This window comes from Eumetopias jubatus, unplaced genomic scaffold (assembly GCF_037043125.1).
Source record: "Eumetopias jubatus isolate StellerSeaLion01/CBP00866 unplaced genomic scaffold, mEumJub1_p1.0 scaffold_1, whole genome shotgun sequence".
Classification (NCBI taxonomy): Eukaryota; Metazoa; Chordata; class Mammalia; order Carnivora; family Otariidae; genus Eumetopias; species Eumetopias jubatus.
Genome location: NW_028274807.1, coordinates 136,974,291 through 136,992,258, shown reverse-complemented (window position 1 = coordinate 136,992,258; position 17,968 = coordinate 136,974,291). Strand labels below are relative to the sequence as shown.

General features: G+C 37.3%; 1 protein-coding gene and 1 non-coding gene across 2 annotated transcripts in view; one reads left to right on the top strand and one right to left on the bottom strand.

Moving 5' to 3' along the window:
• UBE2E2 (ubiquitin conjugating enzyme E2 E2) overlaps nucleotides 1-17,968 on the bottom strand; it is a 377,440-nt gene that overhangs the window by 93,470 nt on the left and 266,002 nt on the right. The window lies entirely within an intron of this gene.
• LOC114205753 (U6 spliceosomal RNA) lies at nucleotides 12,116-12,219 on the top strand. The gene has a single exon (XR_003608461.1). It is a non-coding gene; the product is annotated as a U6 spliceosomal RNA (small nuclear RNA).

Genomic DNA, 17,968 nt, shown 5'->3' with positions numbered 1-17,968 from the left:
TAATGTGGCTCCTAGAAAATGTAAAATTACACAAGTGGCTCATACTGTATTTCTATTAGACAATGCTGTTCTAGAGCAGTGCTGTCTAATAAAACTTTCTGTGATAATGAAAATGTTTTAGTTCTTACCCTTATCCGGTATGGTAATCCCTAGCCACACGTGGCCTTTAGGCACCTGAAATGGAGCTGGCGAGAATGAGGAAGTGGATTTTCAATGTCATTTGATTTTAATGAATTTAAATCTAAATAGCTCCATGTGGCTAGTGGTCACATATACTGGGCAATACAGATCTAGCAGCTCCAGTAGCCCATACTGACCAAATGAGTTTTTTTTTTAATATGTCAGAATTATTTGGATTTATATAAAACAGAAGAATGAGCTTTTATGCTTTTATATACTTTGGACCAAAAAAGTGAGAAGCTGAAGCTGCAGACCATTTTGTATTTTCAATGATCACTTCCCCCTTAAGCTGACCAAATAACCGCAGACACCTGCACTACAGAATGATGATGAAGAACATGATCGGACTCTAAGTCAGACTTGCTTTTCTGAATCCTAGTTCTACCATGTAAGGCCTGTAGAGCCCTGGGTGAATGTGTAATCTCCCCATATAATCTTTCAGTGTCTTAGTTTCCTCAGCTACAAAATGAGGCAATTACAGCATGAACCTTGTGGAGTAAGTGAAGTTTTAGTAGAGCTTGGAAAATGGGGCCTGTAATGGCTCAAATAGTATGTTTCCAAATGTTTGCTGCTATTCTAGGTGTTGTTATGCTTTGTGGATGATACAGAAATTCACTAACACAGTCAAAAGATTAATTGCCTGGTGATTTTATAAGAAGGGTTTCAAAATCCCTGGACTAGAAAACAGGCTACCAAGACCCAGACATTAATAATCATTTTCACTACCACCATTATCACCATCATCATCCTGCAATCTAATCTTAGGGTATGTATTTAGATGCAGAACTTTGGAAACCATCAGAAATCAAAGCTGCCACTTCCAGGAAATCCAATTTTGCGTTGAATGGAATGTTTATTTAACATCAGGATTTTTAGGTATGTGGTTATTTAGCAATGTTTTCTCACTTCCAGTATTCTTAATGATCAATACCCTTATTTTCAGATTTTATTTTTTAAAGAAGAAAGATAAACACAGCTAACAGAGTTACATTTCAAAATGAAATGCAATTAGATAAATCTATGAAAATGCAAATATCAGTTAGCAAATTACAAATTAGTTGTAACCAAAGTTGCCGCTTGAGGAAATTCTGTTAGAGAATCAACCTTGTAAACTATGTTCAGCCTTCTATGCTGCTGCCTACAGTGGATGAGCCCTTCTACACGTCTGAAATATTATACACGTACAATAAAAATGCTGAAAAGGACTAAGCACTCACTGTGTCTTTATTTAAGATCCTAAGATGTTTTAAATACATCTGAATACTTTCAATGTGCTGTGCCACAGCTGTGACTCTGAGACCAAGAGTTTTTGGCTGTGCCTGCTGCCTTTTCATTTAACATCGACTCTGAGATAGAAAAAGAGTAAGGCAGCCCAGGCAACGTAGGAATCCTGGCTCCACAGGACAAGAAACTTGCCTTTGTAGAGAATCTCTGATGTGCCAACAATAACCTGAAATTGATGGGGACAGAATGGTGAAGAGAAGACAGTACGAGGGATTTCTCAGGAGCTCTGGAAATCTCTGCTTATATGTCAGATTCCACATAGCTGGATTCATCCCTTTCAGAGATGAGCACAATGTTCACAGGCAAATGACATGCTGCACATATGTCCAAAGTCCCTTTGAGAGTAAACAGCTGCAGGAATATTGAGCTTTCTGCTTATAACACAATAATGTATGTTTCTCTAATGTCAAACTGGAAGGAAAGAATAGTCCCATCCTTTAAAAAAATATGAAAGCAAGGCCCAGACCAGTTACAGATAAGGACAGTAGGAAAAGCAGCCAAAGAGGGGAAATACCACCACTGTATGAATGAAATGAGAAAGAAAACATATGGAAGTGGGGAGATTCAAGGGGGAAAATGTTTTCAGACTGTTCTCAAGGCCATGAGCTGACCTAATTGTTGCTAAATCCAACAGTGCCTTTTGTTTTCATTTTATTGAAACTGTAGCTTCTACTCTCTGATTCCTAAAAAGCTCTCTTCCCCAGGTATCTCTCCAAGAGTCTCTCTCTACACTTTAGGGTAACTTCTACAATCTTTTGTCCTCTTCAGTAACATCTCTTCAATGTCTGCTTTCCTAGGGGTTCTACCCTCAGTTACCTTGTTTCTTCATCTTCATTCTAGGTATGTTATTATCTGCCTCTGACAACCTATCTAACACTGATAGAACCTCTAACCTGGCAGAAAACCCAAGAGTCATCCTTGACTATGCTTCCTTCCTCCTTCTCTTCTCTTAATTCCCCAAAGCCTATAGAAGCTATCTCTATAATCTGTCTACTGGCTGCATTAGCTCTCATTTAGATGATGGCACCAACATGCTATTTCCCTACCTCCAGTCTTGCTTTCCTTCAATCCATCCACCAAACTGCAGATAGGGCAATTTCCAGAAAATCCTTTAAGTGGGATCTTCTGTTTTCCTGATTTCTCTGACTTCTTAATACCTTCAAGATCAGGCCCAAATTCCTTTGAAGTATACAAAGTCTTTCAAAAAGATCTGCCTCCAGCTGACCTCTCTGGCCTCATCCCTTGCCACTACCCTTTCCTCTAGCTCCATTCTCCAGTCATACTGGACCTACTTATAAAACTTTCAAGGGAGCTCGACTTTTTTTTTTGCCTCCTGGCTTTGGATAAGATTCTCTGTAGGTCTGACCATTCTATTTGTCCTTTAGGCCTCAATTTAGCTACATTCTCCTTGGGGACATCTCCTTTACCCTCAAAGGCTAAGTACTCCTTTGGAAGTGGTAACATCCTATGTAAACACAGCATTATAAAGTCATTTATGGGACCTTTAATACTTGGAAAAGAAGAAATCTTAAGAAACATCATTATCTGGGTCATAGGAAAAAAAGAACTCATTCTGATAGTGGAAAAAAAAAAACCCTATAGCTAAGAGGGTACTGAGAAAACAGGCCAAGATTATAGCTCTTGAGAAGGCAAATGAAGAATGGTATTTCATAAACTCCTGAGGTTTCCTATATTTGCATGCAGTAATTTTTTTTTGAAGACCAGTAACACCAAAGTCCACCACATTTTAGGAGATTAGGATACAACAGTGGTGACAGAAAAGATCCATTTTGTATACTAAGTTCTAAGCAGTACTGAATGATTAATATTTTCTCCTTCATATATTTTTCTTTCCAGTTCTTAGCAGTCTGGTCCTTATTCTTGACGTATTTCAAGAAAAAGAATTATTTTATACTTTTTGTCAATGAGTGCTTACCTAATGGGAAGGATCTCTGTCCTCAATCACACTTTCCAGATTTGAGATGTGTAAAACAAAACAAGATTTCAGTTGACTGTAGATATCTTTTACCAAATCGTACTTTAAAGTCACTACTGTCATATAATTTGTATCCTATGTTAAGAGGGTCAACAACTTAGCAGAGACGAAGAAACTGAAGAAAAAGAGGTTTTTAAACAAAATATAATTAGCTTAATAATTACAATACTTCCTTTTCCCAGGGAAGGCAGTAGCTAATAAGATAGCGTCCTTAGTGAGTAAAACTAGCCTTCTGTAAGTTACTGAGAAAGAACAACTGACTCAGTGACTTGATGACACCTTAGGCTTCTTTCTATATTATGTGTATGGTGTGTGGGTGGGTGGCTGTGCATATTTTATTTTCCCAATGTGTGATATATTTCAGTGAGTATGCAACTGTGCAACAGACTTAAAATTTTAAGACATAACTGTATGAAATAATGAGCAAGGAGAAACAGAGAAATTGGGAAGCAGGAAGGAAGACCACAGGGAAAAACTGCCTATGGTTCCTTTTCCTCCCAAGCTGCATTTTTATAAGACATATTCACTTATAAGGACAAAGACAGTCACAGTCAAAAAGAACCAAATCTTATTTTATATATGTGGGTTGTTAGAAATAAGGTTACAATTATAAAGACTTGGGAGACCAGCTAGTTCAACTTTTCTTCATAACACAAAAGAAGCAGAAGCATTAGAACTGGACTGGAATTTCACTGAGTTAGACAACTAGGCATAAAATCAATCTTAAAATACTTAAATTACTGAATTATTACTTAAAATACCGAATTACAGGATTTTTAATCCTTTAGTTAGCTGAAAGGATTCTAGAAATAAGTTAATCAAGTTATTTGCAGCCTTTTTTTTTCTCCTTTTCAACATACCCTCTTCTTTTAGAAAAAATTACCTCCTTCAGCAGTGATTCTTAGCATGTATTTGGTGGGGGATGATCATTTCAAAAAAATGAAAAAGCTCCTCTCCCACTGAAAATCACTTCTGTCAAAGCCTTCATTTCAAAACTGGTAAAATTAAGTTTCTACAAAGTGAAGTGCTTTGCTCAAGACCACACCCACAGAAGAAAACCTGAGCCCTCTGATCCCAAGGAGAGGCTCTTACTGTTTCACAACCACTGTGAACTTAGAAAGGAAGACTCAACTGGAAAAACCATATAGTTACCATTATGATGAATTGCCTGGTGTAAGACAGGAGACCAGAGATCGACACTAACACCTGGGTTTTCTTTTCTTTTTATCCTGGGCACGTTTCAAGGACTAGATTTAGATTTGGTGAAAGCCATTTTTATTTCAGCTACCCAATTTTTTTTTTTTAGCTTTTCAAACTAGAAATACTGATCTTATGCTACTCTTCCCATTTCCTTAGCAAGCATACCACTTCTTGCACCACTGCTTTTGTTGCCCACCTCCCACCCTGATGCTTGTGCCTTTTCTCTATTCTGTGTCAGAGATGAAAGGTCGCAAGGTACTCAGGATTTCCAGGGCTAGCCTCTCTTATCTGCACTGTCAGAACAATATGGGCACGTGAGCTAGCAAATGTAGCAGGTAATGTTTCTTTATTATTTAAAATTTCGCCCCATGCCCGTGTTAGATGGGAAGGCTGTACAGCTTTAACATGTCCACTGATCTTATCTGCAGGTTAAATAAGCTTTGGACAAGAGTGCAAGCCACCGCTGCCCTACACAGTTCTGAGGAAGCCAAATCCTTCCCCAAATTCTTTAGTTCTCAAAAATGTTACTATTCACAGAGGACAGAATGCCAAGTTCCCTGGTATCATTCCAAATGCAGCTTTATTGTTTTCTAACATTTATAATACTGTGTCAAAGTAAAAATTCCATTTGAAAGTTACCAGGGGGCAGATCTTAGCAACAGTTAACTATTCCTAGTATAGTTAAGGTTTATCTGTTTATTTGTATAGAGTTATTATCAAGGCAATTTGTTTTCCAAGTAGATTAAATACCTCCAATATACTCAGTACACTTTTCATTGGCTGAGAACATCTTTTGTTTTTGTATAGGTAAATGGTAAACAACAATTTATTCATATGGCTAATTTATTCCCCAAAATATTTGCTGTTGTATCCTATAACCTGCATTTTTCTTTGTATCCCCGACATTGCTATCTGGCTCCAAGACCCACCATCACCGTTCTCTTCCAGCAGGTCAGCTAGAAGGTCAATGGCAAAAGCAAACTGCACACACAGAAACACAGTAAATGTTTGTTGAAAAATAATAAATAACCATCTTTAGTAAAACACTAGTCTATTAGTATAATAGTAAAGACAGTGGGCTTCAGATCAAGACAGCCAGGGGTTGTCCTGGCTCTGCCACTAATGGTGTGAATTAAAGCAAGTTATTTAGTCTCCTACTGTCCCTTTGCTTTTGAAAGGATGGCTCCCTTATAGAGATGATGTGAGCATTAAATGAATTAATACATATAAACAGCTTAAAATAGTGCCTGGCCCATAGTAAGGGTTATAAAATTTATGCTATTTATATTATCAGGTAAGTGAGAAACTAGTAGGGCTCAATCAGGGTCCTGAAGCTCACCTCATCCTTTACTCCTGGACCCAAGACATGGAAATAAATTTAGGGGGTCTGACTTCCCTTTTCTGGACCTGCTGTATGACACCTTGTATGCTAATGTCTCTGTCTCTCATGCTTCTCCCTACTCAATACTGAGCTCATGAAAGGAAGTGACAAGTGACTGCTAAGTCCCATCTTTCTTGGTTAATAATTCAGTAAAGAATAACTTCAGTTTTACATGTTCCAACCTATAACAACATCTGAGACTGCACCAAGTCCAAATTCTCAGATACTGTATAACAGTGGCTTTAAAATTCATTCTCTAGGGGCGCCTGGGTGGCTCAGTCATTAAGCGTCTGCCTTCGGCTCAGGTCATGGTCCCAGGGTCCTGGGATTGAGCCCTGCATCTGGGCTCCCTGCTTGGTGGGAAGCCTGCTTCTCCCTCTCCCACTTCCCCTGCTTGTGTTCCCTCTCTCGCTGTATCTCTCTTGTCAAATAAATAAATGAAATCTTTAAAAAAATAAAATAAAATAAAATAAAAAATAGAAGGGAAGCAAATGAAAGGCTCTAGCAACATTTTGTTCCTCACAATAACCGGAGGGGTGGAGCTATGACAGCACTTTCATATTGCCTAGTTGTCTAAGAACATTATGCTCTTGCTTTCATGAGATTTTGCAGTCTGCCCTTGTAAAACACTTATAAAAGTGACTCCCAGCACTCAACTTAGTGATTTAATATTATACAAAGTTCATTAGTCATGGTATCTACATCAATTTTCTACAAAAGCTATTATTACGTTTCTGATTTCAGCCATTGCCTTCTCCCTCTGTAAGCAAAACAAACACAGATTTTACTGAAGATCTGCTATTTAAGAACCACCCATTTGTAGTATCTCGTAATAATTCCTGTCAATGTAGGCTATCGTTGAGGGATTTAGTGGTTTTTGCTTTTGGCAGTGCTACAATGGTGGAAATAACTTACACTGCCCATCCCCATCTTACGGTGTCTGCTAATACGTAGGGTTGTTGGCTGCCAAGCAGATTTAATTTACCCACTTCTCAGCTTGCATTAACCTTTGAATAATAAAGCACAGCTGAGGCTGCTGTAAGAAACAAACCCAGGAATGAATAATTAAAAACACCTCTTCAGCCTTGGAAAGACCAATTCCTAACATTAGGGGAGATTTAATTGTGACTGAAGCATTAAAAAGGCTAATTGTATTCTTTATAAACTGAAACAAATGCTAAGGACATAGTGTGACTACAATACACGTAGTATATGAAAAGCAAAGCTCCGAAAGCACCCAGTAATCAATTCAAATGAAAAAAGTAAGAGTAGTCTGATTCTAAAGAAAAACAATTACTCCTAAAGATGGGCACTCGTATTGTCTATATACAGAAAAAACTGCTACTACTTATAAAAAGCTATTATACATCTGATACAGGTGGACTGGCTGGAATAGCATTCGAAGGGATAGACATGTTACAGCTGAAACAAAAGGTTGAGAATAGAACAGATTATAGGAAATCCCTATCTTCTTTGAATCTGTCAAGTGCTTATGACAGCTGGGATTCTTCTTTGCTTTTGATGGATTTAATTTTCCTTTGGGAACCCAAATCTAATGTAGCTGTCATATTTATGCGTTAAGATCACTAAACAGTCGTTGCTATTTTATATACTTGCTAATACACTGTTAATGTCTAATATCATATTTAAACCAAAAAGTACCCTCTTTAGCTATAAACAATTATCTCTGTTTCTAGACCTCCACCAAATGGCAGGATATCTCCCTAAATCAAGGAGGGCAGTTTCCTCCCATTACTGACTTTAAAGTATGTATGTTTAATTCTTCAAGTTAGGAAATTTTTCTTGCACTTAATTATATTTTGCTAAATTTAAGGTCTTTTCCTTTACCTCTGTTCAAAAAACCATTATTGTCAGTGCCCTTCTCCTATACACGTTTTAATTACTGGGAATTAAGAAGGTAGAAGCAATTTTGTGGCTTTTAAAATGGCTTTAGTTTCATTTATGCTTCTTTTGGTTCTCTGAATCTTCTCTAATTTTTGGTCTATCTAACTAAAGATGACTTTTTGTACATAACAGGTAAAAGGGTGACCAAATGAGAACAGACTTGGATTTGCTATTTTGGTATAGACCGGCTTCTCATTTGGGAGAATAAGAGTACTATTTTTTTGTTGAGAGGTTATAGTCTTAATATTTTCCTGTATCACATCAATTTTTGATATAAGAAAAGTGTTGGCTTTTACTGAACTTGTTTCCTGCTGGGATTAAAAATTTTACAGTTCTATTTATAGTCACCACTGGAAACAGTTCCCACTACTCTGGTTTCTTCTGAATCTCCCTATATTCTTGCTACCACCCTCAAATTGTCAGATATTTATTTAAATTTCCTTCGGTATTCAGTCTACTGTATTTTTCTGAGTTAGCCGTTTTCTAACACTTGGTTTCACTCCAGCCCCAGCAAAACAAATGATCCCTAACCCTGGTTTTTCCATAGGCCATGACTTGTGTCTCCGTGGCAGCACTAACCTAGGCTATGTTGTTCTCAGCCTTCAGCAGACTGGAGTCCCTTGGGGGCAGGTACTATGTCCTACTCATCTTTGCATCCTTGTCAGCTACCCAGCAGATACCTAAAAGAGCATTTTTGGATTCAATGTGATTTCACAAAGAATTGACCCTTTTTTTTTTTAATTTCTCCAAGAAGGACTTTGTTTTTTCTTTTTTTTAAAAACAAAAAAAATGAAAAGGAAAAATTTTTTAAATTAACATACAATGTATTATTTGTTTCAGGGGTCCAAGTCTGTGATTCATCAATCTTACACAATTCACAGCACTCACCAAGGAACTGACACTTTTAACAGTGACCAAGAAGTGTTGAGGGCAGAGTAGATACTTAATAAACATATAATTAACTTTTTTGGGGGGGATGGGATTATATTTTATTTTAAACCTTTTAATTTTAAATAAGTTTTAAATTTATAGAAACATTGCAAAGGTAAATAGTACATAGTCCTCATATACCTTATAGCCAGTTTCCTCTATTATTAACATTTTACATTAGTATGGTACATTTGTCACAAGTAATGAGTCAATATTGATATATTATTATTATCAAAGTCCTTAGTTTATTTAGATTTCCTTAGTTTTTATCTAATGTCCTTTTCCTGTCCCAGGATTCCATCCAGTATACCATATTGTTTAGTAGTTGTGCCTTTTTATGCTCCATTCTTTTTTTTTTAATACAGGCATACCTCATTTTATTATGTTTTGCTTTATAGCACTTTGCAGATACTACATTTTTTTTACAAATTTAAGGTCTCAAGCTTGTCAGCACCATTTTTTCCAATGGCATGTGCTCACTTCGTGTCTCTGAGTCACATTTGGTAATTTTTCCAATATTTCAAACTTTTCCATCATTATTATATTTGTTATAGTGATCAGTGCTCTTTGATATTACTATTTTAATTGTTTTGGGGGCACCATGACCACACCCATATGAGACAACACACTTAATCGATAAAAATTGTGTGTGTTTTTTTTTTAAAGATTTTATTTATTTATTTGACAGAGAGATACTGAGAGAGCACAAGTAGGCAGAGTGGCAGGCAGAGGGAGAAGCAGGCTCTCCACTGAGCAGGTAGCCGGACATGGGGCTCGATCCCAGGACCCCAGGATCATGACCTGAGCCAAAGGCAGCCGCTTAACCAACTGAGCTATCCAGGTGCCCCAAAACTGTGTGTTCTGACTGGTCTATTGACTAGCCATTTTCTCTCTCCCTCTCTGTGGGCCTCCCTATTTCCTGAGACACAACAGTAAAAAAATTAGGCCAATTAATAACCCTACAATGGCCTCTATGTGTTCACATAAAAGGAAGAGTTGCCCATCTCTCACTTTAAATTAAAAGCTAGAAATGATTAAATTTAGTGAGGAAGGCATGTCAAAAGCTGAGACAGGCTGAAAGCTAGGCCTCTTGCAGAAAGCAACCAAGCTGTGAGTGCAAAGGGAAAGTTCTTAAAGAAAATTAAAAGTGCTGGTCCAGTGAACACACGAAGGACGACAAAGCAAAACAGCCTAATTGCTGACATGGAGAAAGTTTTAGTGGCCCAGATAGAGGATCAAACCAGCCACAACCTTCTGTTAAGCCAAAGCCTAGTCCAGAGCAAGGCCAGAACTATCTTCAGTTGAGAGAGGGGAGGAAGCTGCAGAAGAAAAGTTGGATGCTAGCAGAGGTTGGTTCAGGAGGTTGAAGAAGCCGTCTCTATAACATAAAAGAGCAAGGTGAAGCAGCAAGTGCTCATGCAGAAGCTGCAGCAAGTGATCCAGATCTAGATAAGATAACTGATAAAGATGGCTACATTAAACAACAGATTTTCAATGTAGATGAAACAGCCTTATATTGGAAAAAGATGCCATGTAAAACTTTCACAGCTGGAGAGAAAAAGTCAATGGCTTGGCTTCAAAGATTCAAAAGACAGGCTGGCTCTCTTGTTCCAGGCTAACGCAGTTGGTGACTTTAAGTTGAAGCCAATACTCACTGACCATTCTTTTTTTTTTTTTTTTTAAAGATTTTATTTATTTATTTGACAGAGAGAGAGACGGCGAGAGAGGGAACACGAGCAGGGGGAGTGGGAGAGGGAGAAGCAGGCTTCCCGCTGAGCAGGGAGCCCGATGTGGGGCTCGATCCCAGGACCCTGGGATCATGACCTGAGCCGAAGGCAGACGCTTAACGACTGAGCCACCCAGGCACCCACTCACTGACCATTCTAAAGGGCCTACGGCTTTTACACATTTATGTTAAACCTACTCTGCCTGTGCTGTATAAATGGAACAGCAAAGCCTACATGACAGCTCATCTGTTTACAACATGTTTTACTGAATATTTTAAGTTCCACTGTTGAGACCTACTGTTCAGAAAAAAATGATTCCTTTCAAATTATTACTGCTCACTGACAATGCACCTGGTCACCTAAGAGCTTGATGGAGATTTCCAATAAGATTAATGTTGTTTTCAGACCTGCTAACACAACATCCTTTCTGCAGCCCATGAATCAGGAGTCATTTTGACTTTCAAGCCTTATTACTTAAGAAATACATTTTGTAAGGTTACAGCTGCCATAGATAATGATTCCTCTGATGGATCTGGGCAAAGTAAATTGAAAACCTTCTAGAAAGAATTCACGATTCTAAATGTCATTAAGAACAGTCATGATTCATGGGAAGAGGTCAAAATATCAACATGAACAAGACAACCCTCATGGACGACTTCGAGGGATTCAGGACTTCAATGGGGGAAGTCATGGCAGATGTGGTGGAAATAGCAAGAGAACTAGAAGTGGAGCCTGAAGACGGGACTGAATTGCTGCAATATCATGTTAAAACTTTTAACAGATAAGAAGGAGTTATTTCTTATGGATGAGCAAAGAAAGTGGTTTCTTGAGATGAATTTACCGCTGGTGAAGATGCTGGGAAGACTGTTGAAATGACAACAAAGAATTTAGAATACTACATAAACTGAGTTGATAAAGCAGTGGCAGGGTTTGAGAGAACTGCCTCCAATTTTGAAAGAAGTTCTACTGTGAGTAAAATGCTATCAGGCAGCATTGTGTGCTATAGAGAAACTGTTCGTGAAAGGAAGAGTCAACAGATGCAGCAAACTTCACTGTCATCTTACTTTAAGAAACTGCCACAGCCACCCCAACCTTCAATAACTGTCACCCATTAGTCAGCAGCCATCAACAACAAGGCAAGACCCTCCACCAGCAAAAAGATCAACTCCCTGAAAGTTCAGATGATGGTTAGCATTTTTTAAGCAATAAAGTATCTTTTAATTAAGGTATGTACATTGTTTTTTTAGACATGTTATTGCACACTTAATAGGCTATAGCACAGTGTAAACATTACTTGTATATGCACTAGGAAATTAAAAAATTAATTTGACTCACTCTGTTATGATATTTGCTTTACTACAGTGGTCTAGAATCAAACCCACATTATCTTTGACCTACGCTTGTAATAAAACAAAAATTTAAGTAGAGAAAGTAAGGTGTTATGGAAATATTTGGTACTATCTTTGCAACTTTGCTGTAAACCTAAAGTTATTCCAAAAGAAAAGTTAATTTGTGCTCACTCTGGCAGCACATATACTAAAATTGGAACTATACAGCGATTAGCATGGCCTCTGCACAATGATGACACACAAATTTGTGAGGCGTTCCATATTTTAAAAAAAAGTTAATCTAAAAACTGACACGCCAAATGACAAAAGCAATGTCTTTCTTGAGTTTCCTTTAAAAAAAAACTTCTATACATACAAATGTTCATCTTGCACAATATGTTTAAGTTTTAAATGTTAAATATATGACTACTCATCTCTCTACATGGAAGTTTCCCCCAAATACTGCCAAACGCTTTCCATTAGCTACATTCTAGTTCTATTAATCACTCACCAAAAATATCAGTAAAATATCAACATTAAAATTACTTGCTTTCTGGGGAGGAGAGGCATAGGGAGAGGTGAGCGTGGGGATATTTCAACTAGATGTGCTCTAAGTGTACGAATTCTGTTGCTTGATATTTTGCTCCCCAGACCCTCAAAACCCCTCCATGGTATATTAGTTATTTATCCATGTTACTAAGCTCAATGTAAGTGGATATACAGTAAAAGAAAAGTTAGCTGGGATGCCAATGGCTACTTTCCAGTGAATGAGATCATGACATTTTAGGAACCCAAAGTACCTTCCCAAACCCATCTCCCCTTTATCCAAAGACTATAGATAGGCTGTGTCATTCAAGATTTTGTTTGAAGCAAATATGTCAGTTGAATTCAAGAGAAATGATACAACCCCCCTAGAAATAGTTAAGATTTGCTCAATGGTGACTTATCAAAACTGTGCAGATACCCATTCCTGTAACTTCCTGTAAGTAAGCAGGGGAGAATGCATCGCTGACAGCACCATAGCTCCAATATAACTACTAACAGACAGTAAAGCTACTTTTTAATATTTTAGTCTCAAACTTTCCTTGTTATACCTGCCCATTAAATGTCTGTTTTGATAAGAATGGAAACTGATAAGAAGGAGAATGTCTGAGAGACGTGAGAAAGAAGCGGGATTGACTGAGCAACAGTTAGTTACTCCAGGATACCTGCACATTTGACCATTTATCCTCTCACTTACTCTTGGGCATATATAAATATATATATGAGAAGAAGGAAGAAAAGCAAAAAGAGAGAAACAAGGCAGTAGGAGATAAAAGAAAGGTAAGAGAGTAGGAGTAAAAACTAGGTCTGAGACCACTAAAATGTGACAGAATAGACTTACAATTTACTATTATATTTTTAAAAGCTAGCAGAATTGAATTTTCTTGTCCTATTCCAGTTCAAGCCCTGATGAATATAAAATCTAATTTTGTTTAGATAAAATGTATTCTTTAATATGTAAAAAGCAGAGCAGGGGCGCCTGGGTGGCACAGTTGGTTAAGCGGCCAACTCTTGGTTTCGGCTCAGGTCATGATCTCAGGGTCCTGGGATGGAGCCCGCTTCTGGCTCTGTGCTCAGCAGGGAGTCTGCTTAAGATTCTCTCTCCTTCTGCCCTCCCCCAGTAACTAAAACACCTCCATCAGATTTGATTTACATTTAATTGCTTTAGCATACCATGATTTCTTAAAAAAGGTGTTTTACTCTTTAATAACATAAAGAAATGCTTAAAATATGTTAAATAAAAAGAAAAAATGATGTAAATGAAACCAATTTACTTGTTTATTTATTCATGTATTCAACAAATATATTCTAAGCTCCTTCTATGTGTCAGTTACATAGGTAATGCAGATTTAGCATCAAACAAAACCAAATTCTTAGGTGCATGGAATTTATAAGATAACACTAAGCAAATAAACACACAGTTTGTCTAACGGTGAGGACTAATGGGGAGCAATAAAATAAGTTTGGTAAAGGCAGTGATTCCAAACTATTTTTAAAAACAAAACAAAACAAAACCTAAAACACATACATGGAACATTTAGGTATTACTTTATGGAATTTATCTACTTCTGTAAGTTGTATTTTCCCACTCCAAAAACAATCATGTAAAAGTTCCTAAAAATATATTAGCACATGATAGACTGTTTTCTCTGTGAACTGTAATCGTATTCAGTTGTATGTTCATAGCTGGCTAAGGATTTGCGAAATATCAAGAAAAACTATCCTAATCCATGTAAGAGTTCTTTCTATTTTAGGTTAACAATTTATTCACTGCAAACACAATTACACTGTTTAGGACCAGAGCATGCTATATATTCACAATGTAATTTCTTAAATTACAACTTTGTTAAAGAGTATACACCTCTTCAGCTGCACTAAAGACAGAAAATATTTTTAGTAAAAGAAATAATAAGGAATTTAACAACACACAAACTTCCAGAGTTAAATCAACACAGTTGGAAATAATAAACTCGGGAACTTACCAGTTAATGTCAGAACATTCCAATTTGATTATTCCTATAACTTTAGGTATGGTGTAGGTAGCAGCTTTTATAGTATACATGGATGTATTTTGACAAAAGTTTATTTAACATTGAACATAGCAGAATGAAAAATCAAATGATTTAGAGTCATTAAATTTAAATTGTGGGTCAGTATCTTTTAGTGGTTTTCTACTGCCAGTTTCATAAACCTTACAGTATCAAGTATAATAAATATAATTCAATGTCTTTGCCCACAGAAGCACTATCAGTATTAAGAAAATATTTGAACTGTCGAAACACCAACACTATTTCTTAAATTTCAAAAACAACAGCAACAAACAAGAACCTCAGAGACAGGTAATAATCCCACCAGGTAGCAGACAGAAAAACAAACCAATATCGAAAAAAATATGTTGGAAAAGGAACAAAAATCTACTTTACAAAGAAAATCTGCTTGCTGGGTCATTTAGGGAATGCAGAAAACAATATGGAAAGGGAAGGAAGAAGCATGTGAATTTCAAATACTATAAATAGATGACAACTCACATAGTGAATGGGAATCCTTGGGTATTCCATGCTTTTGCTTCGGTTGGCAGTTCATTTTGAAAGCCCAAAAAGTCAAACAGAGAAAGTAATCCTCTAAGTTTAAATTTAGACTCTTATTTAGATGGCAAAGGACAAATCAACTCATGCTTGTCCAAAAAGACTCAATTTGTTGTAGACACATTAAAAGTATTCACAGGCTCACCTCTAATGCTCAGCTTGCCAACTTGGTGGCCTTGTACAGCAATTAAGGTAAGCAGAAGTTGAGGAGAAGGGTCTATGTTTTGGTAGTTATGATATTATCACATATAAGCATATTTCTCTTAGAATAAACATATATAAATGTGTTCTTCCTTTTACTAGAATAGTCTCAATGCCAGGAAAATATTAAAGACCTGCTACTATGTTTGCAAACTTGGCTCACATGGATTTCAAAGAGAGTTGCATGTCTAACTGAAAAAATCCAGCACAAAACAATTGAGATCTGTTTCCCTTTCATGGTTAATCACGCTTTAAAAATAAACTCTTGAGAAAGCTCAAACTCATATCTTGGCAGGTTCCTGCTCCAACATAAACCCTAACTGATTTAAGTTTTGATTTATTGATTAGAATTTTAAGAAATTCATTTTATTCAATTTAACTATAATGAAGTTACAAATAGAGACCAAGAGAAATATATTAAGGGAGAACTGAAAAGAGAATGGGTTATTACTCTTCCTAACAATGTTGCTAAAGGACTTCACTTAGAAAAATGGTTTCAGAGACAGAAGCTCTGAGAATGCTTACTTTCAGGGAGTAGGAACAGTGAAACTAAGAAGCATACCAAGAACAGAAAAATCTAGATGAGATCCTGTTAGGTTTGACTGGCCTTCCTGATACTCTAACAGATATCAAGAGAGCTTGAAAAACATCAGTTCTCTGAGCAAAGCAGTGATGACCAGATAAAAATACACCTACCCATGATGATAATGTAAAGGCAAGGAAACAAAGATAATCATCACAGGGTTACTCCTAAGAAGGAAACTTATGGGAAGAAGAGATCAGAGGCTGGTGTGGACCAGAAAAGGGTGAAACAGAGAAAAAGACACTGAGCAAGAGAACCCAGGTCCCGGGTGGTCACCAAGAAGGTGAAAGAGAACATCTATAGAATACCTACACTGGGTTGTGTTAGAGAGGTTTTTAAGCGTATTACTACCCTTCTTTAAACTCATTGACAGCATTCATGAACATTAAAATGCTATGTTCCTCTGCATGTAAGTAACAAAGGTAGATTTAAAAGCTATTTGTCTCAGTGATTGGATAATTAACAACTATGTTAACTGGAATTTTAGGCATTACATCTAGAAAACAAAAAATAGTGAGATAATGTTTTATATTCACAATTTGCTCACCAGATAAATTTGTGGGTCTTCTGAGGTTTAGCCACCTGTTCTTAGGCAACATTTAAGTACAGATGTATTTGGATAATAAAGACATTTTATTTTATTTTCTTCACTGCAATGGAACTAAAGCTAGGCTACAACTAGCCTTTGGGATCCACACCATATTTGGGATCCATACCTTATTGGTGAGGTAAATCAAAAAATCATTTGATTCTTTTGTTTCTCATTTATTCATTATAATTAATTCAAAGTCACTGTAACCAGATGCATGAGGTAAAGAAAAGAATTACACACACAGACTTAAGAAAGAAAGAAAATCTTCTCCCAGGTTCTAAAGGGAAAAAAGGAGAACTTGGAAAATTTTCCTAGGAATTCTCACAGAATTATTATTATTATTTTTTAAGATTTTATTTATTTGTTTGAGAGAGAGAGAATGAGAGATAGCACGAGAAGGAAGAGGGTCAGAGGGAGAGGCAGACTCCCTGCTCAGCAGGGAGCCCGATGCGGGACTCGATCCCGGGACTCCAGGATCATGACCTGAGCCGAAGGCAGTCGCTTAACCAACTGAGCCACCCAGGCGCCCTTCTCACAGAATTACTGGAAGGTAAGGTTCTTTTCAAACATTTAACACTTTGGAAAATCTGTGTTTCCTTACTACAACTCACTAGACTGGAAAAGGACTATTTTATTTATTTCAAAGATCCAAGAGAGCTTATATAATTATTTAGTTTTTCAGAGGGCTGAAGTCTCACCAATAAGGTATGGATCCCAAATATGGTGTGGATCCCAAAGGCTAGTTGTAGCCTAGCTTTAGTTCCATTGCAGTGAAGAAAATAAAATGTCTTTATTATAACCAAGGGTATATTAATTCATCCATTAAAAGAAAATGCAATGCTAGATCCTGGGGGCATGGTGTTAAGACACAGCTGCTCTCCTTGAGTCTTACCAAATAAGGGGAGAAGACAGACACGGTAAGGAACAATTACAATGGACTATGATAAATGCTGTGTCATAGGAATAAGTACAGAGTGCTTATGGAAGCAGAGAGAAAAGGTTCCTCAACCAGCTTTTGAGAGATGAGATCTGAGAGATTCAAAGAAGTTATCCAAGAATAGGGGAGAGTGGAAGGAAAGGCAGGGAGGGGAAGAGCATAGGCAAAGTGCAGGAGGCAACAGACAAGAGGAGTTTCCTGCAGAAAACTAGGCACTGTATGGTGCTATATGGCAAAGGCTGAGGCAGGAAAGGTAAGCAGGGCCAGATCACGAAAGCACCTTTGATGCAGTGCTACACTGGACTTACCCTGAGGGCAATGGAATCACGAACAGCTTTTAGAAAGAGAAGTGAATATGAACATATTTTCATTTTAGAAAGACCACTCTGACAGCAGTGAGGAAGGGGCTGAGATTGGGGACATAAGACCAGTTAGGAGGCTATACAGTACTCAAGGTAGAAGATGATGGTGGTCAGTGGCCTGGAAAGAAGTCTGAATTCTGGAGCCAAGACACAAAAGGAACATGCTGAATTTGAAGGGCCTATAGGACGTCCAGGTGCCAATGCCCAGCCAAGTACGAAATTTAGTAGGTGAAA